At 41.1% G+C, this 25,900-nt stretch overlaps 1 protein-coding gene across 4 annotated transcripts in view; it reads left to right on the top strand.

Annotated features, from left to right (window-relative positions):
• Nucleotides 1–228: 228 nt before the first annotated feature.
• LYPD6B (LY6/PLAUR domain containing 6B) overlaps nt 229–25,900 on the top strand; it is an 80,177-nt gene continuing 54,505 nt past the window's right edge. For 2 of the 4 annotated variants that reach the window (XM_036421244.2, XM_036421243.2), the window contains exon 1: nt 15,230–15,442. The gene's annotated coding sequence lies outside the window, so the exon portion shown is untranslated. Of the gene's footprint in view, nt 312–15,229; nt 15,443–25,900 lie in introns of those variants that run through there. The other 2 variants (XM_036421240.2, XM_036421241.2) reach the window with 2 other exon arrangements.

The raw sequence follows: 25,900 nt of genomic DNA, 5'->3' as shown, positions 1-25,900 counted from the left end.
ATGAATATTTGTGTGTGTAAGACTGAGACAATCATTATAATTCTTTAAACATGCCATGCTTAATTTAGTCAACTTTCTGTCCATTGATATTTAGATTGTTTTCAGTTTGTTTCACAAACAATACTTATAGATACTACAATAAGTCCTTATACATTCATCTTTGCACTTCATAAAGATATTTATGTTATTTAATTATGATAGATTCCCAGAAGTGGAATTGCTGGGACAAAGGAATACATGTTTTAGATTTTGATGCAGCCTTTCTGCGGGTGTTTTGGCACATCTATCAGTGACACTACCTCAAAGAGCAGGTAAGATGATTTGTTTCATTGCAACCTGGCTGACTTTGGAGTTATCAGAGCTTTTCACTCTTTAGAGCACATGTGTCAAACACAAGGCCCGCGGGCCAAATCCGTCCCGCCAGGCCTTGCAATGTGGCCCGCACCGCGCTGTCATCACTACACTCCGCTGCGTTTCCATCACAATGACAGTTTATGACTGTTCAGTAAACCATTCGGCCCGCGATTTAGGCTGGATTTTAGATTTTGGCCCCTTCTCTGATTGAGTTCGACACCCCTACTTTAGAGTATCATTAAATTCCAAAATTTGGAAGGCTGAGTGCTTTCTTTGGTTTCTATTATCCTGCTTAGAAACAAAAACTATATAGTATATTCTTTTCTCCTGGGTTGAGAGAGTATGTGATATTATTCAATGAAATTAGATCTTTCTTAAACCCCAAGTTACATTCTCTTTGCTGCACCTCTGTTTGAATACATGGAGTCTCTCTTGTCATTGCTAACTGTGTACCGAGGGAAGAAAAAGCTAAGTCTAGACTTAGTTGTACTTCATTGGCAAGTGGGTTCTGACCACTTGCTGGGAAACTGCGGCTGCCTTTTCTAAAACACATTTAACCACTGTGGGAATGACCTGCTGTGGGAGCTTCTGCACGGTCTCTTGTTCCAGGCTCAGCAGCCAGTGCGAGCAGACCAGACTCCATAGTGCATTCATGTTGGCTGTTGAGGATTCAGAGAAGAAGCTACTGACCTTGATCTTTGCTCCATAAGCAGGTGTGGATGAGGAAATCCCCATGTGACCAACAGATCTTTCTACCTCATAAATCCCGTAAAGGTCATTGACTTATTTCTGGCCTTTTGCATAGGTTTTCAGTGGAGGATTTAAAAAACTCATGGAAGCATGTGCTCAACATTCTCCAAAACGATGTTTGTAGCAGTACCATGCCTTCTGAATAGTGTTCTCTCCTCTCTCCTTCAAACCCATGCATTTCCCTTTTTGCTTTGGCTACCAGGAAGTGTAGAGGCAAGTGTAAATCTTAAGAACACTTTCATTCATTTATACAGTAAATGTACAAGGAGCCCTTATTCCATGTCAAGCACTGTGAAAAGTGATGGTTTTGAGCTGGTGATTTTGAGCACAAAGACACGGTGTCAGCCTTCAGCAAAGTGGTTCGAGCTCCAGCTCTGGAAGGAACGGGTTCTGGCCCCTCGCTTTGGATGCTTGCCCTGGAGGGGGGAGCGTGGCCTTTCCCATGGAACATAACCCGTCCCCACTAAACTTATTAGCACTAGAAAGGACGCGGCTCATTTTCCTCCCGGGTGTAGACAAAGGCTGCTGTTGTCCCAGGTGAAGGGCTTTCGGTGACTTGATTAGCAGGCAGCCTGGCCTGCCCTGATTTTCAGATGGAGACCATCAGATATAATCTGCCGCCTCATTAGGTTGACACTGTTCCTGCCCCCTCTTGTAATAATGTCACTGGAGCACTTAATAATCGCAGGTAAATGCTGTAAGTGTACTCTGCCAAGGTAACCCAGGGTCAGTGGTGACAGATGCTCGAAAAAGCAATTGTTTCCTAATTCTCTGCTGTGTTTAAAATATAACAGGCAAAGAGGTATAGTAATTGGGTAGGTTTAAATATTAGAGCAGAATTTTCCGCAACTGAACTATTTTTAATATCTGATTCAAACTTGCAGTATTTCAGTGAAGAGGACAATGCAATATATAGGATGATTGCCATAGTCTTATAGGAGAGAGCTTAATAATTCTAGAGATGAGGAGGTTAGAGTAGGGCCCTTAAGTGTTTGAAAGATATATAAGATGGACGAATTTATGCACTCTTCTCTCTTTCCAGTGAAAACTTTTATGTAAGTCATAGTGATTCAAGGAGGAGTTAGGTTAGTCTACATGAAGAACTTCCTGACTTGAGACTGGAAAAGCCCAGGGTGGGGAGTAGAGTGGGTATACACACACATACACACACACGAAGAACTTCCTGACTTGAGACTGGAAAAGCCCAGGGTGAGGAGTAGAGTGGGTATACACACACACACACACAAACACACACACACACACACACACACACACACACACACACACACATTTTGTCTTTTAATTGTAGGCAGTTATTTTCTTTGCTGGAATTGAATTCCAGAAACAGTTTATTGGCACGATACTAGGCTGTGTGCTAATTCACAAAAGTGTATAACATGTCCCGAGGGACCCAGTGGATGTGCAGGGGTGGGACAGGCGTTGTAGGGTTAGTGGGTTACAGTGGTGGAAAGACAGTGGAGCATTTGGCTTGGTGCCGTACAGCTTACACCATCTTCTCTTAGGTCAGAGCTGGAGTCTAGGATGATGGGTGAGCTGGTGACTCAGGCTTACCAGGATGTGGGGCTCCCTTAAAGAACCAAGTAGGGGTGCCTTCAGAGCATAGCTGCGTGGAAGCAGCTGGATGGGAGGGTTCCTTGATATTAGTTAGTGCCATTTCTCTGGTAGTGAGGCCTGAAGAAGGTGAGTGGGAGAAGTCTAATAGATGCATCTGATAGGGATTGGGGTTGTCCCTCCGGGAGCCGGCAGCTGAATTCTTGACCCTCAGGGACTTAGCCAGATCTACCTGCTGGGCCTTGAGGGCCAAGGTTCCTCCCATAGGTTTAGGTCAGCAATTTTCAACCTTTTTCATCTCATGGCACACATACACTAAATACTAAAATTCTGTGGCACACCAAAAATATTTTTTTTGGGCTGAGCTGACAGAAAATAGTTATAATTTTTTTTGGTCTACAAAAAAATTTAATAATTACCAACCCTTTTTGCTCCAAAGTTACTTTAAAAAGAATCAGGTGTCTATACTTATATATAAACATTTCTGGTACCAAAAATTAACCAATCAGATGCAAACTTATTATGCAACATGACCAATAAAATGTAAATCTACTAGAAGACCTATATACAATATTTATGTTCAAGACAGGCCCTTCACACCGGAAGACTATTGTTGTGTTGACTGTTGTCATTTCTTTATTTGACAAACCTAAGGGAAAAGAGATCAGTGCCCCTGACTAAATAGCCAGGTATTGCATGTTTTAAAAATTCTTGAAAATCGCTGGCTTAGATCAAGTAACTTTTTTAAACTTATCATTGCTTTTAGAACACTTCAGGAGCATTGGGTGTTTATTTCTCATACTGTCTGAAAATAAGGTTTTCCCTAACTTTTTATGATTGAATGACCAAGGAAATAAATGCTGACTTTGAACCTGTAACAAGTGAGCCTGGAGAATTTTAACAAAATCATGGTACAAGTTTTTGTTCCATTCTTGAATCTGTTCTTTCTCCTTTTGCCCTATCTTTGATCATTGGTTAGGCATAAAAGAGAAAAAAAAACTGCAGTTAAAAAAAAAACACAACCTGCCAAAACCGGTTTGGCTCAGTGGATAGAGCGTTGGACTGCAGACTGGCAGGTCCCAGGTTCGATTCTGGTCAAGGGCATGTATCTTGGTTGCGGGCACATCCCCAGTGAGGGATGTGCAAGAGGCAGCTGGTCAATGTTTCTCTCTCATCGATGTTTCTAACTCTCTATCCCTCTCGATTCCTCTCTGTGTAAAGTCAATAAAATATATTTTAAAAAAAACACAGTAAAAACGTTCCTTTAAATAAATAAATAAAAATAAAAAACAAACAAAAAAAAAAACCCAACCTACAGTGTCACATAAATTAAATAAAATTTGCAAATGGGAAATCAATAGCAATAGTTTTCCTGTATGTTTTGGCCAAATGCCATACACTGTAGGTTGGGGAAGTTCCTGAGGCGGGCCCAGCTGTGCTTGGTGTGTCCTTTGGGAAGAGGATGGGGAGAGAGATCTCAGAGGTGGCCAGGACTCATGGAGTCGGTTTGCCATCAGAGGAAGCAGTCTTCCATTTGTTGGCAGTGTTTCTGCCTTGCAGTTTTCTGACTGAGAACTTTACGTGTCCCAGTCAGGTGCAGAGCCTCTTAAAAACCTTGTTGAACGTGTTTGCTGGTTTAATTGCCCAGACATGTCAGCCCTGACAGTTCATCAATAAAAGGATTTAAAGGGAATGCACAAAGGAATTTGGAATTTCTGCAGTTTATTAGCTTCTCACTAGAGACTTCATTTTATTTTTTGTTGTTGCATTTTAAATGAATAAGCAATGTTGCGTATTTATTGTTTGAATAGTAGTAATAATGAACAAGGTAAAATGCAGATATATTACAAAATATATTTTTAAAAGTTAGTCTTCTCAGAAGCAAATACTGTTAACAGATTTGTGGTATGATTCTAAAATGTAAATACCTCTTCTTTCTTTATAAAAAAAATAATGATTCTGCACCCTAGCCAGTTTGGCTTTGTGCATAGAGAGCATTGATCTGTGGACTAAATGGTCGGGGTTTTGATTCTGGTTAAGGGGCTGTGTGCAGAGGCAACCAATTGATATGTCTCTGTCACATTGATGTTTCTCTTTCTCAGTGTCTTCCCCTACCTCCCACTAGCTCTAAAAACCAATGGAAAAATATCCTCTGGTGAGGATTAACAACAACAAAATAATAATAATAATAATAATAATAATAATAATAATAATTTTGGCTATGCACATTGTCACATTTGGAAAATCTTGGAGCTCTTCCATGTCAATACAAATGACATTGCCTCATTCTTGTTAATATTCATTACCTGAGAAGACCACAATTTAGTCATGCCCATCCTAATGGATATTAAGAGTTTTGTATCTTTTGCTATAACAACCATTACTGTGATGGAAACCCTCGTACATTTCTTTTTGCACATTCATAAGTGTACCTATAGGAAAAATTCTTAGCAGTGAATTGATGGGCCAAGGGGAAATATGTATTTTAAGTTTGACAGATATAACCAAATTATATCAATTTATTTTCCCATCCTGGCAACTCCATGTTCCAGTTCTTTTGTGTTTGCAGTATACACTGAGTGGCCAGATTATTATGATCTCTGAATGCATAATAATCTGGCCACTCAGTGTGGGTGTGTATATGAGGCCCGGTGCATGAATTCATGCATGGGTGGGATCCAGCCAGCCTGGACATGGGGAGGGGACATGGGTGATTGGCTGGTCTGCCTGCTGGTTGAACTCCTGATGGAGGGGACAATTTGCATAATAGCCTTTTATTATATAGGATATACACTGAGTGGCCAGATTATTATGTGTTCAGAGATCATAATAATCTGGCCATTCAATGTAAGTAAAACATGATATGTCCTTGTAGTTTACTATGCATTTCTCTTAGTATGAAGTTGAATTCATAGATAAACAATGTTGTATTTTTGTCGAGGAATGTTGTCTATATGAATGTGATTCTTTGAAATTTTTTGAGATTTCTTGCAAACTTGGGGCCCTGATAATTTTATAAATGTTCCTGGAGCTTAAAAAGATGTGTTTTATTCACCGGGAGTAGGGTTTGAATTACTGGTATATTTGAAAATACTTCTGCTATGTTATTTGTACTCATTACCTTTTTCTTTTGCTATTTTTAAAAATAATGTCTCTCTTCGGTTGGATTAATCAGGTTTTTCCTTGTTCTTTCCTTTCCCCTACCTCCCCGGAAGCTGAGTTTGTTTCCTAGGGCTGCTGGGATAAAGCACCATCAACGGGGTGGCTCACACAACAGGAATTTATTGTCTCAGTTGTGGCAGCTAAAAGCCTGGAATCAAGGTATCAGCAAGGCTGTGCTCCCTCCCAAACCTGCACCGAATCCTTCCTTGCACCTCAGTTCCTGCTGGTTGCTGGCAGTCCTTGGTGCTCCTTGGTTTGCAGCTGCTCCACTCCCACCCCCGCCTTTGTGTTCACAGGATGCTCTCTGCATGGTTTCTGCTCTTAGCTTTATTATTCCCTTCCTCCTCCTGCTTTGGGGTTACATTACTCTTCTTTTCCTAACACCTTGAGATGGGAGCTTAGAATATTTATTCAATATTTGAGACATTTCTTCCTTTCTAATGTTGACATTCAGTGATATAAATTTCGCTCAGGACTGCTTTATCTGGGTTCTACATATTTTGATATATTGTATTTTCACTTTCATTCAGTTAAATATAGTTTTAAATTTCTTTTAACACATTGTCTTTGACCCGTAGATTATTTAGAAGTGTGTTGCTTAGTTTCCAAGTGTTTGGAGAATGTCCTGTTATCTTTCTGTTATTGATTTCTGGTTTGATTCATTGCAGTTGGAGAATATACTGTGATTGATATAAATTCTTATACATTTATATACAACTTGGAGCTTGTTTTATAGCCCACGACATGATCTCTCTTGGTCTGTGCTCCACGAGCAATCGAAAAGGTTGTGTGTTCTGCTATTTTGGGGTGCAGTGTTCTATAAATGTCTATTAGATTCTGCTGGTTGATGGTATTGTTCTTTATATTCTTCTATATTCTTGCAGACATTCTGTCTAGTTGTTCTATAAATTGTTGAGAGAAGGTCAACATATTTTTTAAAGTTGTCTCCAGAATACATCCTTCCTCCTTAAGGACTAAAATGTTCTCTGGATTCACAAGGAGCAATTCTGTGGTCCATCTAATAGACCATGGTGGTTACATGATTACCCTCCTTTTTCCTGACATCCTTGACTCTTGAAAGCAGACTACTCATTTCAGTTGCTGGAGACAAGTTCAGTGAATTAATCTCTACTGGAGGGAGAGAAAATGGTAGTGTGGTTTGAAATTCCCTCACCTGTACCATTGTTAGAGTTAATTGATTTGCAAACATTAGGGCATCGTCTGCTCTAATTCATTTTATAGACTCAACCTGTATACTCAACCCTGCTGCATGTCAGAACCTCCTGGGGAGCTTTTACAATAATACTGATGTTTTGGCTCCCACCCAAGATCAATTAAATTAGAATCTCAGTTGGTGTGGTTCTGAGCTCCCTGGTGAGTTCATTTCCTAGTGCAGGCATAGCCCAGACAATTGCCACAAATGTTTATTAAGCACCTACAGTCTGCAGGTCTTGGCCCCATAGCACTTACTAGGGTCTTATACCTGGGCTCAGTTAATATTTCTTAAATTGGTGGGTTGACTCATAGATCACTGAAAAGCTGCCTGGGATATGAGTGAAAAAGTTAGGAGTGAGGGAGGGGGTTGGAGGGTGGCAGACCAGTGTTTAACTAGGGAAACAAGAGATACTGTATCCTTCAAACTCAACCCTTAATTTTGCCCTTTTTTTGTTTGTTGGTTTGTTTGGTATGTACTCTGATTGCCAACCACTCTCCCTGCGGACACTTTTCTTATTTAATGCATTCTCTTGGACTGACTAAAATTTTAAATTATTTACCTTTTCCTTTCCCACCTGATTAAAAGCTACGTATCTTAATAAAATTCTTTATTAATTTTTTAAAAATTAATAAACTTTTTACTTTAGTTCTAGATTTTTTTAAAAGCTGAAAAGATAGTACAAAAGGTTCCCATATACCCCATGCCCAGTGTCCACTATTAACACTTGTATCAGTATGGTGCATTTGTCATAATTAATGAGCCAATGATACATTAGTATTAGCTAAAATCCATATTTGTTCAGATCGCCTTAGTTTTTACCAACTATGATTTATTTGTCTCAGGATCCCACTAGGATTCCACATTAAATTTATGGACTACCTCTTTAAAAAATATTTCTTTTTAAAAAATTTGATTTCAGAGAGAGAGAAAGGGAGTGGGAGAGGAACATTGGTGTGAGAGAAAAGCATCAATCGACTGCTTCCTGCATACCCCCTACTGGGGACCAAGCCTGAAACCCAGGCATGTGCCCTGACAGGGAATCGAACCAGCAAACTTTTGGTGCATGGCATAATGCCCAACCAACTGAGCCACCTAGGCCAGAGTGGACTACCTCTTTTTCAATATTCATTTTAAATTTATTTTTCAGCAAGTTTAATTGGTAGCTTTTCCCCATATGAAACAAGAAGATTAACACACTTTAATTCCCTTTGTTTTTACCCAAATTTCTTAGCTGTTAGTATATACATTTTCATTCCACTCTTTTTGTTTGTTTGTTTGTTTGTTTGTTTTGAACTTTATTTTTTATTGTTGACATTTTACAGATGCCCTCTATTTCCCCCCATCCATCCAGTCTGTCTCACACCAGGCCTTCACCACACCAGTGTCTGTGTCTTTGGGCTATGCATATATGCATACAAGTTCTTAGGTTAATGTCTTCCCATCTCCCCCTTCCCTCTGAGATTCCACAGTCTGTTCTATGCATCCAGGCCTCTGGACCTTTTTGTTCATCAGTTTATTTTGTTCATGAGATTCCACAAGTAAGTGAGATCATGTGATTCATGTCTATGTCTGGCTGGTTTACTTCACTTGTCATAATGGTCTCCAGGTCCATCCATGATATTGCAAAGGGTAAGAGGTCCTTCTTTTTTATAACTGCATAGTATTCCATTAACTGCATAGTATTCCATCCCATGTAAATGTACCACAGCTTTTTTATTCACTTATCTACTGATGGGCACTTGGGCTGTTTCCAGATCTTAACTATTGCAAATAACACTATGAACAGTTTTTATGATAAGTGTTTTGGGATTCTTAGGCTATATTCTCAGAAGTGGGATTTCTGAGTCAAAGGGCAGTTCCATTTTTAATTTTTTGAGGAGACTCCATACTGTATTCCACAGAGGTTGCAATATTCTACATTCCCACCAGCCGTGCATGAGGATTCCCTATCCTCTACATCCTGGCCAGAACTTGTTTGTTAAGTTATTGATGGTAGCCATTCTGGCAGGTGTGAGGTGATACCTTGTTGCCATTTTATTATTTTTTAAAAATATATATTTTATTAATTTTTTACAAAGAAGAAGAGAGAGGAATAGAGAGCTAGAAACATCGATGAGAGAGAAACATTGACCAACTGCTTCCTGCACACTCCCTACTGGGGATGTGCTCGCAACCAATGTACATGCCCTTGATCAGAATCGAACCTGGAACCTTTCAGTCCACAGGCCGACGCTCTATCCACTGAGCCTAACCTTGTTGCTGTTTTAATCTCTCTCATGATTACTGACGAGCATTATTTTCATATGTCTCTTGACCATCTGTCTGTCCTCATTGGAGAAGTATTTATTCAGGTCCCATGCCCATTTTTAATTGGATTGTTTGTCTTCTTTTTGTTGAGTTTTATGAGTTCTTTATATATTTTGGAAGTTATATAAGGGTTCCCTTTTCATTTTTATGATTACTCCACCTTGTTTTAAGGAATATCAATGCCAGTGATCTGGGCAAGGACATTCATGGGAAATCCTGTGCTGAGGACATGAAGGAAAACCATGTCCACACCACCACGTTTTGACTATACCATTTGATAATTTTAGAAATCTGCCTTCTGAAGTTGCAAAATGATGTTTTCTCAAATCACCCCATCCTCAACCCAAAAGTATGCCAAGGAAAATCAACTGTGGGTGACAAAATCTTGTTTCAGTCTTTCTTGGTAGTTTCTATACCCAGGTATCTCCATCCAATTGTCAGTCTTTATAGGGGATAAAGATGAGCCATCGCAGATGCAGTAAATAAGACCCACAGACTCGAATTGTTTTCTCATCTGCAATTACAACTACTTAAACACTAAGATCTGAACAGCTGCACAAGAATATTTAACAGTTTTCTTGGAGCCATTCCCACTTTTGATAAGACCTTTAAAAGGCTAGCTTATGGAAATCCATAGTAAATGATTATTTCACATAGGAAAGAAAAACCAACCTGAAAAATTGGCAAGAAATGAATTCTCTGGTTTCCTTAGCTGCTCATTTTAAGTCACTTGAACTCGGAGGAAACCACAGTACACAGCCTAAGAATAGTCTGCAGGTACTGGAGGGTGAGGAGAAATCAGTTTGAAGGACGTCTATGAGGAGGTGTCGCCTGAGCTCAGTCCTGGAAGATTTTTTGTGCATATATTCAACTTGACTATGTAACCAGCACTGTGTTAGAACTGAGACCCCAGGGTGAAATAAGCTATGACTTGAGCTCACAGTCTGGGAGGGTGGAGATAGACCTATCACTAAGTTGCAGTCTAGTACAGAGGATGGCAAACTATGGCCTCTGGTCCACAACCAGCCCAGCATCTGAACTGAGGATGATTTTTACAAAGCAAAGAGGGATGGGTGAGGGGTCTCCCAGCACTATTTTTTTTTTCTTTTTATGCCATAGTGGAGCTCCTATCTGGTCCTTTAGATGAAAGGCTGTTATGGGTTTGGATTGCAGCATACTCATGGGGCTATAGGAACACAGAAGGGGGACAGTGTAAACTGCCCACGGAAATCAGAGATGACACCCACAGGAGAAGAGATCCTATATGAACAAACATCTAATTCCTCTTCTGCTTGCTATGCCTTCCTACCTTCCATCCTTGATTGCCTATGGGTTAACTAACCCTTCACCTGCTCCTTATAAAATGTGGCTCCTGATGCTCTCCTTGTTACCACCCACTCATTGTGTTCTTCTCTGTGTCTGCTTCCCAAAGCAGGGTTTCTTCACGTGAAATCAATGGGTGGGGCTTAAGGTTCTGAGCACCCCTCAAATGAGAGCAAACCAATGCTCATGTGCGTTTTTCTGGGAGGAGGGTCCAGTTTCTTTAAGAGGCCCATCGTTCAAAAATGTTGAGAATCTTCTGTTTTAAAGTGGGTGTCTCAAAACTCAAATGGTTACTGCTGATGGTGGGTTTTGACCAGCTCAGAAGTAAGTAGAGGGATTGTGAATTCCCTTCTTTAGTCCTGGTCAAGATTATAATATCTTTGCCCACTGTTTGGGCATGTAGTGGGACCTTCCTTTCAAAGTCCTATGTGCTCCAGCAGCAGGTGCAGTTTCCCTCTGTAGGGGCATCACGGATATCTGCCTGTATGCTCCATACCGTGGGGTCTGAGAGAAGGATTAAGGTATCAAGAATGTATGTAGTTGGAAGAGGAAGCCCAGGATGGCAAGGGCAAAAAGAAGAGAAGCAGGACGAGGGAAGATGTGCTTTCCTGAGCAAGCTGATGCCATACCCAGGCTGTGAAGAACCACATCTGTCTCTCTGAACAGAACCACGTCTGTTCACTGGCTCAGTGCATCTCCAGGGTGCTGGGGCCACACCTTGAAACAGTTCCTAGGGTGGAGAAAGGAGGGCGGATTTATCTGCCTGCCTCACGCCCATCTCCTTCTCACCTTGGTAAAGCTCTGACCCAGGAGGTGCCAACTCTGCCTCACTCAAAGCTGGCACCCTGCACCCCAAGGACTCCTTAAGAAGCAGGACCCATGCCACCGAGGACCTTCTCAGCAGAACAAATACAGGAGAAAAGGTAAAAACAGAGAATGGGGTAGGGAAGAAGACTGTCCTCCTGAAATTATGTGCTCATCCTTCTGTCTGTGCCTCCACCTGATATTTACAAAGCTTCTAGTCCACGCCAGTGGTGATACAATGGGTGGACAGACACAGGCCTGGTCTCTTCTCTCACAGAGCTTAAAATCCAGTGTGGGAGACAGACATTAACCACCCAGTCACCTAGCAAATGTACAGTTGCAACTGTGTTCAGTGCTCCTGGGAGAGTGAAAGTACACTGCCTGAGAGCCTTCATTAGGGAAGGTACATTAGTCAGACAGGTTGAGAAAGGCTTCTATGGACCGAAACAGAAAGGACAAGTAAGGGAGAGAGGGGGATCTTTCTAGATGGGGGGGCCTTCACGCCCACAGGCTCTGTGGTAGGCATGGTGAATATGAATGCCAGAAAGGAGGCCAGTGTGACCTGGGCAGACAGAACCCAGGGCAAAGAGGTGAGGATGCAGGGCCAGGATGGCTATGTGAGAGGAGTTTTGCTTTTCTGTGAGGAACAATGGAAACTTTTTGGCAGCATTTAAGTCGAAAAGTGTGGGGATAGAGGCCCACGTAAGAGGACTCTACATAGTGAAGATTCTCTCAGCTTCAGACTGTCATGCCAGGACTCTGGTTACTGGAGCCATTCCAATGAAACACAACTGTTAATGACACCAGGGAATGTGAAGGAAAAGCGAGTCCAGGAAAATCTCTGAAGTAGCAAAAATGGGCATTTGAGACTTTGGGGCTGGTCGTCATGGGAGAACCTCATACTCATCAGCTGGCCCGGGGGACATTTTTTAAATGCTGCAGAGCTTTTTCTAGATTCTCTCTTAAGGTTTTCCTAACAACGTTGTTGGGTAGAGCAAAACATTTGAGTTGCCCATATGGAAAGTTCTAGAATGGAATCTAGCATATGGGCTTCCTTCTGAGGTACCATCCCACAAATGGCAATGCTGGAAGATGGTGGTGTGAAAGGCTTCTCCCATGCTGTCCTGGGCCAGGACCCTGCCCAGGTTCTCAGTGTTTCCCCCAGACCTGCCTGTGCCCAAGGCCCCAGTACTGCCAAGCGGCTTCTGGGAGCTCCGGGAGAGACGTGTGGCCAAACTGCATGTTCAACACAAAACTCCAACAAAGAGGACACCCTATGGTGGGTGAAGCAATTTGAGGAAGAACTTTTCCCATCCAACTACCAAGTTACCTTTGGCTTGTGATAAACTCATTAACCCAGAAGTAGATGTCTCAGAAAAGGGAAGGCTTTTCGTCTCTTGCAGAGCTCTGAGGGAAATTTAAATTTATTCTGATTTGGCAGGAATTTATGTATATATTGTGATTACCTCCAGTCAGAGCAGATTGGCTGATGCTTTGGTGTGCTGCAAGTAGCCTTAGGATTGGGCTGAGCAGGCTTGGCTGATAACAAATTTATGCATAGAACCAGTGTGTGTGTGTGTGTGTGTGTGTGTGTGTGTGTGTGTGTGTGTTTATTTCTAATCAACTCAAATATGGCAGTAGTCATGTGTTCTGAGCTGTGGGTAATTTTGATGCTTCCTCTTTTCTCCGGGATATTTCAAGTGGCTATAAGAGCAGACCTCCCTGGACCCCTCGACCTGTATAGTTTCAATGCACAAGAAATAACGGGGAATATCTATGAACAACTCCAGTTCCTCCCATCCCCTGCAGTGGTCTGCATTCTTCCCTTCTGACCTGGGCAGCTGCTTGAGAGAAGTTGATGGAATATGTCAAATCTGGGGTATTTCTTCTAAAAGCTTTTAGGTGCAGGCTTGCTTAGTAATCCTAAAGAGCATTACATCTTCCCAGAGAAATTCACAGTTGGGTTTGAACAAATTGGAAGACTTGAGAAAAGAGTCATAAAGGCGATTACAGGCCAGAGAGAGTGACTGAAAAGAGATTAAAGGAGTGAAATGTGGATCTTGGCCAAAAGGCAGATGTGGGAGGTGCAGAGGGCAAAACACTTAGAGGAGGATAAACTGTTGGGGCGGGAAGAAAGAGTGGCTGTTTCCAGGCTCTTAACCTCTCTGTGGATCATGGGCCCTTTTGTGAACCCAGTAATAGCTCTGAGCCCTCTCCTCACACACAAGGGGCCCGTTCCTTTCTTCCTCCCGCTCTTGGCTCCAGACCTGTGGTTCCCACACGAGTCTGGACTTGCCAGATGACTTGGTGTATTCAAGACAGTTAAAAGTACAGATTATTATGTGATTTTTTTATTTTTATTTTTAAAATAACGATGCTGGCCAAATTAAATATCTCTTTGGGCCATTGTAGCGAGCCTCTGGTTTGCCATAAAGTCTTTAGCTTCCTGTAGTCTTTGAGTTTTTTTGGATTCATCTGTGTGGTTTGGCGCCATGCTTCTGTGTGGGAGCCTGATTCTTGGCTGAGCTCAGCTGTGAGTTCAGAGGGAGCAGGTGGGGCTTTTCTGTAGGCGATGGATGATGAGGGAATAGGACCATTTCTCTGGGGCACTGATTTTTTTCTGGAGGACTGTCCAGTCTCCTGGAGGGAGGAGAGGGGCAGATATGAAGGAAGTTATGTGGTTCTGGAGCTGGATGCTGCTGTTCTGGGAACCAGCAGTTCAATGAGCAGATTATTGCTACTCTATCAGTGTTTAGTCCTACACTTCATCCCGCTGGTCCACTGTCTGATGCCTTTGAATCCAGTGAATCCTCTTGTGAAATTGTTCCCGGGGATGAAGCCATCATCTGTAGGGTTAGGTGCTTTACTACACTGAGTTGAGGAGAAGCTCTTGGTCTAAATTGCTCTGTCTGCTTCAAGTAATCTCTCTGCTTTCAATATCCTCCCCTGCCCTCTTGTGTCCCGGAGCCTTCTGGTGCCCAGCCCCTAAGGATTCTATAGAACAAGTTCATTTGCTCTTGTTGGGATCCTACTTTGCAAGCTGTTGGTAAGGCAAAGAGTATCATGAGCTAAGTTACCATTGTTTTTCTGCTTTATATTCTTTAAAATCTCTCCTCTGCCACTGTTTCCTTCTAGTCCTCTTTATCTTATTAAAAAATTAAATAGTTTTACTATTTAATAGTTCCAGCTATTTAATAGACTTAGCAGTCATTTTAGTAGGGAGTCGGGCAGTAATGTGTTGTTGGTCTGCCATTTTTAACAGAAAGTCTTCCCATTTCTTCATCCGATTCCCTCTTATTTCTTCAGGACCTTAAGTCATCTATTTTTATTTTTTTTATCTTTTCAACTCTTCTGTTTAAAACCCAAAATAATTATCCCTCAACCATTCTTTTCATGTTTTTCCTACTACAGTTGACATTCAGTGCTATATTAGTGTCAGGTGTTCAGCAGAGTGGTTAGACTTTCATATAACTTACTAAGTGTCACCTGATAAGTCTCTGACACCATACGTAGTTATTACAGTATTATTGGCTATATTCCCTATGCTGTACTTTACCTCCCTGTGACTATTTTGTAACCATTCTTGTTGACCTCACGTTTCATCACTAACGAGTAGCTTAATGTTGCTGCCACCGTCTGACTTCTGCCTCCATGATTGCTAATATTCTTTGGAAGGTCACTGATACTCCAATTTAATGATGTCTTTTGGTCCTTCTCTTCAATGTCCACTCTGGTCACTGTGGATCCCTGACTTCTGATCCCTCCAGTGGCTTCCTGATCGCAGTGGCCCTTCAACTTCTGGCCACTCCTGAGCCTACCTTCTTTATCTGCTCTCTCCTATACATATGAGCCCCAAAGACCTTCCCAAAGTCCTTTTCTCTCTCTTCTGAAACAGACATACCCATTTCCATGTGCACAGCTGTTCTTTTAAGCAGGGAATCCTGGATCTTAATGGTGAGTCTGGTCCTTCTCCCTTGATCTGGTCTAGCATGTGTAAATGCCTGTTGGGGAAACTTGCACAGAGGTCCTGCTGAAACCTCAAAATCACATGTCTAAGACCAAATCTGTTTGCTCTCTCATGGCCTGTGCTTTCCATTTTTGTTAATGGTGTCACTGTCCTCCAGTTCACTCAAGTTACCATCCTTAGGGCCATTTCTTAGCTACTACTTTTTCTCACCCCAGAATCTAATTACTGTAGTTACAAGGCCCTATTGCTTTTATCCTCACAAGGCCTCAGAATCTGTCCCCCATCATTAATTTCTATTACTACTACCCTCGCTTAGGACCTTACACCTCTTGCTTGAATTATCGCAAAACGTGCTCACTGCTCTTCCTACCTCTGCTTTTTCTTCTCTCCAGTTCATCTTCCACACCAATGACTCCCAAATGTAGATGTAGTGACATCAAAATGGAATGGGATTTTTAAAAAGTGCATATTTCTAAACACCTCCACTCAGTGATTGTGATTAATTACATCTGGGTAGGATGCAAAAACCTGAGCTTTTAAAAATGCTTTGCAGTGAGTAAACCAAATTTAGAACAATATTTACTGAGTGTATCATTTATATAATTTTAATTAAAGTAGTAATGCTATATGGATACCTACATATTTCTTTCTTTTTAGAATCATGGGTTATAAGTATACTCACCAAAATGATATTATTGTGGGAAAGGAAACAAAGGGGAGGTCAAGGGCAGATGTAGTTTATTTCTCTTAAACATTTTTAAGCCAAAATGGCACAACATCAACATGATTTTATTACGTATGGAGAATTGTTCTATTATTATTTGTGCTTTTCTATCCATATTAAGCAAGTTTGAATCTCTCCAGATGATTCTTTAAAAAAATATATATTTTATTGATTTTTTTTATAGAGAGGAAAGGAGAGGGATAGAGAGTTAGAAACATCGTTGAGAAAGAAATATTGATCAGCTGCCTCCTGCACACCCCCCACTGGGAATGTGCCCGCAACAAAGGTACATGCCCTTGGCCAGAATCAAACCTGGGACCCTTGAGTCCACAGGCTGATGCTCTATCCACTGAGCCAAACCGGCTAGGGCTCTCCAGATGATTCTTATGCAGATCCAGGTTTAGGTTCTGTGATACCATGAAAGTGCTCATCAGAAAATGCAGATGTGACTACATTACACATGTTTGAAAGTTTTCCATGAGTCAATTTTAAATTCCTTGGCATAGCGTTCAACTGGCATGGCTCAGTGCTTGAGTATCGACCTTCGAACCATCAGGTCCTGGTTTGATTCCCAGTTAGGGCACATGCCTGGGTTGAAGCTAGATCCCCAGTAGGAGTTGTACAGGAGGCAGCCGATCAATGATTTTCTCTCATCATTGATGTCTCTCTCTCTCTCTCTCTCTCTCTCTCTCTCTCTCTCTCTCTCTCTCTCTAACCAATAAAAATATATGTTTAAGTTCCTTGGCATAACATACAGGATGCTAACCTGCCTTTTTGGCTTGCTTTCCATTACTCACCATTCACTCAGTCAGTGGGACAGAAATCTCTGCTCTTCATGGGACCTGGGAAATGCCATTTGCTTTCACTTGGCTCTGTGTCTTCCAGATATTATTTCTTCTGTATTTTAATCTCTTCCCTGATTGCCCCCTCCTATCTTCTCTTCATCAAAATATTGTTTATCTCTCAAGATCTATGTTCTGTTTTGCCATCTCTAGGAAACTTTCACCCATTTCATAAGTTTCCTTACCCTGGGTGGGTAGCTCTTTGGTTGGAAAGTTGTCCTGATGCGCCAGGGTTGTGGGTTCAATAGGGAAAATGCAGGAAAGCAAACAATGAATACATAAATGGGGGTAGAGCAATAGATCTATATCTCTCTTTCTCAAAATCAATCAATAAAAATTAAAACAAACAAACAAAAAACCCAAAAGCTTCTTCTTCTGCACTTTCCATAGAATTCCACTTACACTTCTTATTCACTTTTGTGCTCATTTCATCCTCAAATGAAAGCTGTGTGAAAGCACGGGCTGTTTTATTCATTTGCTTGACATATATTTTACCAATCAGATATTTCTAAGCACATGTTATGTGGAGGCACTGTGTTAGTTTATGGGGGGATGCACCTGAGGAAAGCAGGATTCCATTCAGATTCTGTCATGAGGTTGATGACAAGTGCTCACGTCATTAAGGGGAGGAGAGAACAAGAATGCCTTATCTGTTCGTCAGGCTGTTAAATTTTAAAAGGAAGAATCCTATGTGGTGGATGAAACTGGACAAAGACTTATGGATGAGTTGTCTTTGAGTTGAGCTATTTTGGGTGAGATATTGACAAGGAGACATAGTCAAGGTAAACGGTTGTTGAATTAATAAATAAATCCCAGGCAGAGGGATTTCAAAGTCGTGGAGGCCTTTGAGAAGCTGTTTAAGAACAGTAAGTAATTTACTTTGACCAAAGCCTGGACCAAATGGAGGGGAGCAGTGGATAATAATTCTGGGAGAGGGTTTGGGACTCAGTCTAGTAGACCTAGATGCTGGGCTATAAAAAGATTGCTTTTTGTTTGGTTAGAAACCACTAAAAGTTTGTGAACAAGGTTGAGGTATGACCGGGCTCTATTAAGACAGCAACACGTAGGATGGTCATAAAAGGAAGCTGGGAGAACAGGTAAGAAGTCATGATCTGGTCTTGGATTGGTGACCCAAGCTGGACCAGGGTGTTTGGGCAGCAGGCATGGAAGAGAGGAGACAGGCATGGGTAATTCTGTTGAGTAGATTTGATTCAACTTCATTACTATGGATTATAGAGCTTATTGGAATTGGAGATGAAGGGGGTGAGAGCCCTTGGAGATGAGAGTTCAGCCTGGGCCCTCACTGGGAAATGGGTCTAGTAATATGAAGAAGAGCATTGGAAAAAGGAGAGGACTTGTGGTAAAAATGACAGGTTCTGGTTTTGGGATGTTGTATTCGATTGAATAGTATCCCCTAAAGTAGATATAGTTCAATCTTAACCCCAAGTACCTGTAAATGTGACCTGATTTGGAAATAAGTTTTTTGCAGATGTAATTAAGTTAAGGATCTCTGGTTGAGCTCATCTAGGATGAAGGGTGTGCCCTACGTCTAAGAACTAGTGTTCTTATATTAGGTGTACTGGTTAATAATGCGGATTTTGTAATCAAAGAACAAAGGATAATTTCAAGTGAAACATCAAAAGTGCTTTATTCAAAGTAATGTCCATCGCTAGCTACACATTTTCCCCATCTTTTAGGTAATTTGTGGATACCGTCCCAATAGAACTTTTCTTGTTTTGAGGCAAACCATTCAGAGACCCAATTTTTCACTTCTTTATACATTTTAAAGTCCTGCTCAGAATGTACGTGTGCCATCGATTGGAATAAGTGGTAAATTGAAGGAGCAAGGTCTGGTGAATACAGTGGGTGGGTTAGTACTTCCCAGGCAAGATCTTTTAACATGTCTTTAACTGGTTTTGAAGTGTGTGATGTTGCATTATCATGAAGCAAAATTACTTTGCTGTTTCTTCTTGCCCATTCTGGTTGTTTTATGATCAAAGCATGGTTCAAATTGATTTTTGTTGTTAGTAGCGATCAATATTAATGGTTTCACTCTGTTTTAGAAGCTCATGATATACCACACCTTCCTGAAACCACTAGACTCAGAGCATTGTCTTCTTCTTTTTTAAAAAAATATATTTTATTGATTTTTCAAAGAGAGGAAGGGAGAGAGATAGAGAGCTAGAAACGTTCATGAGAGAGAAACATCGACCAGCTGCCTCTTGCACACCCCCTCCTGGGAATGTGCCCATAACCAACGTACATGCCCCTGACCGGAATCGAACCTGGGACCTCCCAGTCCGCAGACCGAAGCTCTACCACTGAGCCAAACTGGTTTCGGCCAGAGCATTGTCTTCTTTCTGAAGCAGTTTGGCCTTGCAGTCAATGTTGATTGTTGACCTGGATCAGCCCATTATTTTGTGTGTTTGGGATTCTCAAAATAAACCCAGTTTTCATCACCAGTCACAATTGGATGCAAAAAAGACTTTCGTGCCGTTGAAGCAACATTTTACTGATGACTTTTTGTTTTTCCATTTGTCCTTCATTCAGTTGATGTGACACCCATTTTCCTTTCTTTAAAATATTTCCCATTGCTTGTAAATGATCCCAAATTGTTTGCTGAGCAACATTTATTCTTTCTGCAAGTTGTTTTTGAGTTTGACACGCATCTTCATCTGATAATGCTTGTAATTGTTGAACTTCAAACTTTTTCGTTTGATCTAGACGTTCTTTGTCTTTCACATCAAAATCATCACTTTTAAAGTGTTTAAACCAGCATTCACAAGTATTTTGAGATGGAGAATGTTCACCATAAGCTTCCCGAAGTATATGATAAGTTTCAGCAGCACTTTTCTTCAAAATAAAATAATGAATTAAAACTTCTGACAAATGCTCTCTTTTTCTTGGCATGAAATTGGACATTTTTAAGCATAAAAATATCTATGATATTAACACCTTCGTAAAAATTTGATATATGAAGTTTTGAAGCTTGCTGTCAATACAACAAAATAGCATACATATCAAATCGAATATATATATATCAACATATGTGTAACTTTATCTATTGAAAAAATTCTGCATTATAAACTGGTACAAGTAGACAGATATTTGGTACAGAGACACAAGAAGAGCATGTGAAGACAGAGGCTAAGATTGGACTTCTGTAGCTACAAGCCAAGAAATTGGAGGCACCAGAAGCTAGGAGGAGACAGGAATGGGACAGATTGTCTCTTGGAACCTATGGAAGCATCAAACTCTCCAACACCTTGATTTTGGATTTCTGGCCCTCAGAACTGTGAAAGAATAAATTACTGTTTTAAGCCACTATGTTTGTGGTAATTTGTTATGGCAGTCCTAGGAAATACACAGATATGCTCAGATTTTAAAACAGAGGACAATAATTTATCAACTTTGAAGCTCCATCTGGAACTTTGTTGTTCTGTATTGTGCACTGGGCCCACCATGCTCATTCATTGTGAAGAGCCTGTTGCTGATTTAGTTTGGAGAGGGGGTGAGGGCCAGGGGGAGGAAGTAGCTGTTTTATTTATTAAATGAGGCAGGTAGAGTGGATTTGCTTCTCTACAGGGAAAAATATTTCAAAAGCAAGAAGCAATCAGTAATTGAGCCTTCACTGAATTTCTGTTTTGTGTTCCACACTATGCTGGGCATGGAAGGAGATTTAAGAATAATATTCCACATGGACTCTTGAGATACTCACAGCTCAGTAATTGAAATAGAACCATTAGCAAGGCTAATATGTAATCAGTGGTTAAGAGATTTAAGAAAGATTAAATTGAATAAGGAATTTTCATTTTTTTTAATTTTATTAATTGGATACTTGAATTGTTTCCAATCACTGAGTTTCAGATTCTCTGGCAAAGTCACTCCACAGAGTGTATCCCTTGATTCTGAGAGTCAAATTACCCTTGGCTTTATGTATGATGTGTGCTGATTTAACCATAGAACCCTGGAATTCGTATGCTGAGAAATTCGTTGCTACTTCATAACTGTAATTTTGCTACTGTTAATGAATCGTAATATAATATCTGTGTTTTCTGATGGTGGCATTAGAAAGGTTGAGAACCAATGCTTTAAAAAATCTTTGTGCAGTTTAAATGACATGTTCCTGGCCATCTGAGACCAAACTAGCGAATGAACTTCAGCTCATTCATGTGCTGACTGGGTGACTGCAAAATTCTCTCAGCTGAGAAGCTAAGGCTGAACAAAGTGGTCTGAATTCTCTGTGGCTCTTAATTTTGCTTGTAGTTCCTTTGCCAGTGTGCTGCAAAAATGACTATTTTCATCACCTTCCTGGGGACATCTTCTGATGACTCCCACTGGGCCCCTCTTGTGCATCTGGGTGCACAATGGCATCTCCCCTCTGTGCCATCTGCTCTTCTACATGCCCTGAAGATAAAAACCAGTGTGGTGTGCAGCTTCTTGCTTTCTCTTTCAACTATTACATTGTCTTGGTCGAGAGGAGCTGTGTTTGTCTTAAGACCCATGTTCCCACCTAGAAGGCTGGTTACCTTATTTGCTGAAGAAAGCAGAAGCTTATAGATGGCAAGCAGGTTGGGGACACATGCTTTTCTAATTGATTTTGTTCGGGTATTTTCTCTGCAGTGCTTCATAGTAGTGTCTCTGACTTATTGACGTCAGCTGTGTTTATAGAAGCTTATCATCACCAGGTTGGTGGCCAAGATGGCACTTCAGCTTTAGACACCATGACACGAAGAATTCCACATAGTGGGGATATTCTTATCTCACTTCAGCTTGAACTCTAAAGAACATTAATTAAGATTGTGGGGCAGATTGACCCAACCCTCAGGGAAGAAAACCCATTTAATAGGCTTTTGTTTTCTTGCTGCTGCTACTGGTTCTGAAACTAGGGTTTCTACGATTCATTGGCTCCTTGTGGAGTAGCTCTTCTGCCTTTCATACATGGTTCTTAGAATAAAGTTAATATGGAAAACAAACTTTTCATATTGTAAATATTTGATCATTGTTAAATTAATTAGATAAAAATTGATTCCTGGGTAAACAAAATGTGGTGTATACTTGCAGTGGAATATTACTCAGGCATAGCAAGGAATGGAATTCTGATACAACATAGTTGAACCTTGAAAACATTATGCTTAGTGAAATGACCTGAAGAATAAATATGTGGTTCCATTTATATGAGGTCCATCAAATAGGGAAAGTCATAGAGACAGAAAGTAGAATAGTAGTTATCAGGGGCTGTGGGAAGGGGGTAACGGGGACTTACTGTTTAATGGGTACAGAGATTCTGTTTGAGAGGATAAAAATTTTCTGGAAATGGATAGTGGTTATAGTTGCAGAACATTGTGAATGTGCTTAATGCCACTTAACTGTACTCTTAAAATGTTAAATGGAGAATTTTATGTTATGCCATATGAAAACATTTTTAAAAAATTAATTCCAAAGCAGGAAGAGTATATGGCTTCTACATGCAAACATACACTTAAACCTGAACTTATAAACCTTCTGAGGGCAGTATTTCTTTTCTTAAAAAAAAAAAAAAATCTTTATTGTTCAGATTATTACAGGTGTTCCTCTCCCCCCCGCCAATAGCTCCCCTCCACCTGATTCCCAACCCCACCCCATGCCCTTACCCCCACCACTGTCTTCTTCCATAGGTGTAAGATTTTTGTCCAATCTCTTTCCGTTACCCCTCAGACCCCTTTCCCCCCTGTGAATTGTTAGTCCAATCCCTTTCTATGTCCCTGATTCTATTATATTCACCAGTCCATTTTGTTCTTCAGATTTTTTTTTTATTCTCTTGATTTTTAGATTCACTTGTTGGTAGGTATGTATTTGATGCCTTTTTATTGTTCATAATTTTTTACCTTTACCTTTTTCTTCTTCCTCTTCTTAAAGAATACCCTTCAACATTTAATGTAATCCTGGTTTGGTGTTGATGAATTCCTTTAACTTTTTCTTGTCTGTGAAGCTCTTTATCTGACCTTTAATTCTGAATGATAGCTTTGCTGGGTAGAGTAATCTTGGTTGTAAATTCTTGTTGTTCATAATTTTGAATATTTCTTGCCACTCCCTTCTGGCCTGCATAGTTTCTGTTGAGAAATCAGCTGACAGACGTATGGGTATTCCCTTGTAGGTAACTAGTTGTTTTTCTCTTGCTGCTTGTAAGATTTTCTCTTTGTCTTTTGCTCTTGACATTTTAATTATGATATGTCTTGGTGTGTTCCTCTTTGGATTCCTCTTGTTTGGGGTCCTGTGCGCTTCCTGAAGTTGTAAGTCTATTTCTTTCACCAGGTAGAGAAAGTTTTCTGTCATTATTTCTTCCATTAAGCCTTCAATATCCTGCTCTCTCTCTCTCTTCTTCTGGCACCCCAAAAATCTGGATGTTGGTACACTTTAAGCCGTCCCGGAGGTTCCTTACACTATCCTCACACTTTTGGATTCTTCTTTCTTTTTGCCTCTCTGGTTGGGTGATTTTTGCTTTCTAATATTTCAGATCTTTGGTCTGATTCTTAGGGCATGTTGATCTATAGTTGAGTTTCTGTATACTCTTTATTTCAGACTTTGTATGCTTAATTTCTGGCTGGTCCTTTTCCATTTTTTTGGTATTCTCATTAAGGTCATTGAAGGTCTCACAAAGCTTCTTGGAGGTCTCATCAAGTTTCTCAAAGGTTTTTAGAAGATTCTTGAGTAATCTTATAAATGTGATTCTGAACTGTGTGTCGTCCAGTAATTTACTCTCCTCCATCTCTCCCATTTATGTCATGCTTTGGTGAATACTCATTTTGGCTGCCTCCCTGTATTGATGAAGTAGCTTTGTGTGGTTGGTGACCTATAGGGGCCAGTAGCTCAGCTTCCCCAATCACCTAAAGTGGTCGTTTTTGCTATATCCCTTTGTGGGCTTAGTGCAAAGTCTTGGTGTAATTAAGCCTTGATTGCTGTTGGTTCACTGGGAGGAATTGACCTCCAGGCCGATTGTCTGTGAGGACCTGCTATGTCCATAAAGGAAGAACTGCTGTGCTGGAGACACGCCTTGTTTCAGTGGGGCTTTGGTGCTCACTGAGACCATCTCCTGAATGTGTCACTTATGGGTGTGAGGGATTGAAACTGAGCACTTGAACTCTGGTTTCTGGGTCTCAATGAGGTGCAGTTCAGCTACTGCCTGAGGCCAGTATTGTTGCAGGAGTACTGTGTGAACCATAGTCCTGTCTTCCTTGGATCTGTTTGCCCCAGGTTGCAATTTTGCTAAACTGCAACAGAGAGGGCCATTCATATGCAAAAGCCACTGCTTGGAGCTTGGGCGTGTTTGTAGGTTTTGCAGAGCAGAGTCTCAGTGCAGAGTATCAGGGCTTCACTAGGCCGGGGCCTGGCCAAAAGCGATGGTTGCCCGACCACTGCCTCTCCCATGGTGTCCCGGCATCCCCGAGTCACTGAGTCTCCCCGAGTCTCACACCACAGCACAGCAAACAATCTCAGCTCTGCAAGCAAGCCAGCCTCACTTTCTGATGGCAGACATGCTAGCCTCCCCCCAGAAACTGGATTTCAGAGAGATCTGGAGCTTGTCTCTCTTCAGGTTGAAGAAAGCATTGCCCTCCGCCAGCCAGGATCTGCCGCCAGCCAGTATGGCATTCGCGCCCCTCTCCCCCCCAACTTCAGTTTTTCAGCACTTTTGCCCTGGATTCTCCTTTTTCTCTTTCAGTCTAGTTGTAGGGCTTCCTCTCAGCCAGCATTCCCTTGGTTTTTGGGAGATACACGTTTTGTTTTTATAGTGTTTTTTTTTAAATTGTTGTACACAGCAGCTGTTTAGGAGTGTTTACCTACGCCGCCATCTTTGTTTTTAGTCCTGATACTTTAATACCTGCTGCCTTCCAGGTCCTTGGCCTGGGGGCAGTATTTCTGACATCTGCCCCTACACAGCAGCAGATAAAACCTGCACTCCAGGCTGTGGCAGAGACCAAAGTCTCAGGAAGTTGTAGCCTGATTCCCACTCAGATTTTTGCTGGGAGAAATGATCATATTTCTGGGAAATATCTCATAGGATATGGAGTTCATTCTCCATTTTATCCCTGGATCCAGCCAACTGCTGTGTGCTTGGACCCCATTTTGGCTTTGTTTCTGGCCCTGAGGGAGCAAAAAGAAGCTTTATAGGAGACTCCCTACTGTGTACACTTAGAGGCGCTATTAATTATTATCCTCCCCCCACATACACACCTCCCAATATGGATGATAAAGGATAGTTTAAGAATTTACCCAAGGAAGAGACACCTTGGGAGAAATTCCTCAATGATAAGAAAAAACTGACATCCTTAGGCAATATGTACATTGTATATTATTTTAAAGTCAATGTGATTATCTTGTGTCCATTTTCTTCTTTGCTTTAGCCACTAGGATGCTCAGAGCCCAATTTATAATCATGTCAAGTAACAGCTTACTACTTTATAGCATACATTTCTGTGAGCCAACATTTATACATACTCTTGTAGCCCCTTTTTATTTATTTTTATTTTTTATTTATTTTATTTTATTTTTTAAATATATTTTATTGATTTTTCACAGAGATGAAGAGAGAGGGATAGAAAGTTAGAAACATCGATGAGAGAGAATCATCGATCAGCTGCCTCTTGCACACCCCCCCACTGGGGATGTGCCCGCAACCAAGGTACATGCCCTTGCCCGGAATTGAACCCGGGACCCTTCAGTCCGCAGGCCGACGCTCTATCCACTGAGCCAAACCGGTCCCGGCTGTAGCCCCTTTTTAAAAATGCTATCTTCTTTACGTACTATACATATATTATAAGCCAGCTTGTACTTTTTTGACATTAAATGGTGTATATGTATGCTCATACACACACACACACACACACACACACACACGTGTG

Source organism: Pipistrellus kuhlii, unplaced genomic scaffold (assembly GCF_014108245.1).
Source record: "Pipistrellus kuhlii isolate mPipKuh1 unplaced genomic scaffold, mPipKuh1.p scaffold_m20_p_7, whole genome shotgun sequence".
Classification (NCBI taxonomy): Eukaryota; Metazoa; Chordata; class Mammalia; order Chiroptera; family Vespertilionidae; genus Pipistrellus; species Pipistrellus kuhlii.
This window is presented reverse-complemented; position numbering and strand designations above follow the sequence as displayed.